Raw genomic sequence first — 3,018 nt, 5'->3', positions numbered from 1 at the left:
TTTGAAATAAAAAATAAAATAATAATATGTGAATATCTAAAAACAATTTATAGCGCTAATTATTAACTAAACTATAATGTTCCTTTTAATGATAAAAAATAAAATGTTTCATATAAATACGCTGGGTTTTCTCAGTTGGTTCTTGATTTCTTCAAATACATCAAAACTTATTTAAACAATGGTATAGTTATTATTAAATATTATATGAAATCAAAAAAATGTTTATAGTTAATAAAATAATTTATTAGACTAGGTAAAATACTAAAAATATAATATATAAGTAATATATTCCAGAAACATTTACTATTGTAAAAATACAGATTTTTGTTGATATTTTGTCTATAGGTTACATTTATTATTTTATTTTATTGGTTTAAATAAAATTAATTATTATATTTTTTAATTTTATGATAATTGTTAACGATAAAATAAAACATTTAAAAACAAATTTATGAATCCTTAAGGCTATAATCAGAAATTAGCTACTTTTATCAACTTAAACATTGAAACATATTTAAATAATCATTCGTTGTATATACATAACCTTGTGATACTGATACAATGATTTAAATATACCTTTAAAATTAATAAAAACATTAATATTTAATTAACAAGCAATATGTAAATATAGCTTAACTGGTCTTACCTTGAATGAAACTTTTTTTAATAGTAGTGTACAAAAAAAAAATCTATTATAATTTGGAATCATTTAAAACTTTGATTCGTAATTAATAAATAAACAATATTATTAACAATAAACTATATATAAAACTATGTGATATTTGACTAAGTTATAAGGAGTCCTATCATCTTGTATATTTGCAGTATTTATTTCATTATTATTAAGTTGGCATCAGTTACACCTCTGTGTCTCATTCCCTATTAAGCCTTTGTCTTGTACGGTTCGGTTTGGTCCGTTTCGGTTTATTTTATTTTAAATATGTGAAAAGGTTTTTAAATTTTTTAATTTATAAAAGTGTTTTCAGTGTTAAATTATTATTGCTAGATTCGTTTCGATATCGACCTATTTTAAAGAACAAGAAGAAGGCAGAAGCATAGTGGAGTACTTCCTGCTGTAAGTTATGATTTATATAATTCAATATAATTATAGAGATAATTATATAAAGATATAATTCATAATAATTATTAATTTTTATTTCTATTGGTTCATTGATATTTATCTTAAAGTGCTTCCTTCAATTATATATATAAGTTACAGCCTTAGTCAGCTGTTACTTCGATGTCAGTTGTTACGTCTTATTCCTTCTTCTCTTTTTTGATATTTTGCTTTCGCCGTTACTTAACTTATATATATATATACCATTCCTTACAATACAATTTTAATTCTTATATGATAATGTTTCTGTACTTAGTAAAAAATATTTATTTCATAAATAATTAATTTAAAGTAAGATATTAATTAAATTAATTTATTTTACAACAATGTTCTTTTTATAGTGCCAGTTTATTACAGTTTATTAGTTAATTACTGTTAAATTTAATATTTAAACTTATGTTTAATTAAATAACAAATTAGAATGGCATTTACTAATAAGTAAAGTTTAGTAATATAAGGATCTAATTTTTAAATTAATATGTTTTCATTAGCATAATTTGAAATAATAGTAACACAAATGTTTATGGAAATTTCCATTGTGTTGTTCGTGGGTTTTTAAGTTCGCTACAAATTGGATAAGTAGTGCTTTTTCACTGAAATTGATAAGTAATATCAACTCAATAATATTATTTCTTCAACTTACAACAATATTCATTTTTTTTTTTTTACTCTTGTTTACAGGTAAATGTTTCAGTTGTTTTCTTAGATAGATAATTTAAAATCTGATAATTAATATTTGTAAATCAATATGGCATCATCAACTGTTTTTCACATTTCTATGGAAATTTTCAGAATACTGACAGATTTTTAAAGTTAGCTGCCGACTCTGTTATATAAGTTGTATAGTAATATTAGTAAGTATTTAATTGCTTAAATGTACTTTAATTAATTAGGAAATTAGCATGTCCTTAACTAAAATAGATAAAGTTAAATTATATTTAAATATCTTATTTTTAAATGTATATATTTCGAATAATTTAAGACTTTGATTTGATAGTAACCGATTTGTACTATGGACTTTTTCATTGTGTTGTTGGTGGGTTTTTAAGTTGGCTATAATTTCAATAAGTAGTGCATTTCTCGCCTAGTCCCGGTAATACTTATTATTAAAAGTTTTAATATAATCCTTAAATGAATATATTAATTGAAATATAATTCTAGCTTTTTTTTATCTTGTAATAATTTAAAATTCAGTATATATTAACAATGAAGGTTATTGAATAATTCAAGATAGAATTTTTTGATTTAAATTTTTAGTCTGAAAATTTTGGATGCATGATTATAATAACTAATTTTCACATTGCTATGAAAATTTCAACTATGGTGCCTTGTTAAGCTAGTTACCAATTAAGTATTTTTATTTATTTTTAATTGTTTACTCTTCATAGATTTAATATAATATCTTGTATAAAATTAACAGGATTGAGATGAAAATGAGCATACTTGATTATATTTTATTTTATTATTGATTTTAATGCAAATTTAAGATACCTCCACTTTCGTTGTAAAAATATTCATTGAAATATGTGAATTGATTACTATTCTTTGAAACTATGTTGAGAAGAAAAATAAAATTTTTAATTTTCAAACTAAAAATGTAAAATAAAAAACGTCGAGTCTGCAATACAAACTTTATTTATTTAAATAAATAAGTTAAATTTTATCTATTATAGTCTCAAAACCTTTTATTTTGTTTAGAAGTCCGACGTTTCGGCCAATTCGGCAAAAATTGTTTAATAATTTATTTTTTTACCGAAGGGATTTCAGTTTTACCGTATTTTAAACCTCGTCTAAAATATAAATTCTAATAAAAATATAAAATATAAATATAAATTTACCACAACTGATTTTAACAAATAAATTACTGTGATAAAGAATTTTAATTTTTGTTTTAATGTGAA

Source organism: Halyomorpha halys, unplaced genomic scaffold, assembly GCF_000696795.3.
Source record: "Halyomorpha halys isolate HHAL.00 unplaced genomic scaffold, Hhal_1.1 Scaffold314.1, whole genome shotgun sequence".
In the NCBI taxonomy this organism is placed as follows: domain Eukaryota; kingdom Metazoa; phylum Arthropoda; class Insecta; order Hemiptera; family Pentatomidae; genus Halyomorpha; species Halyomorpha halys.
Note: the sequence above shows the minus strand (reverse complement) of the source record.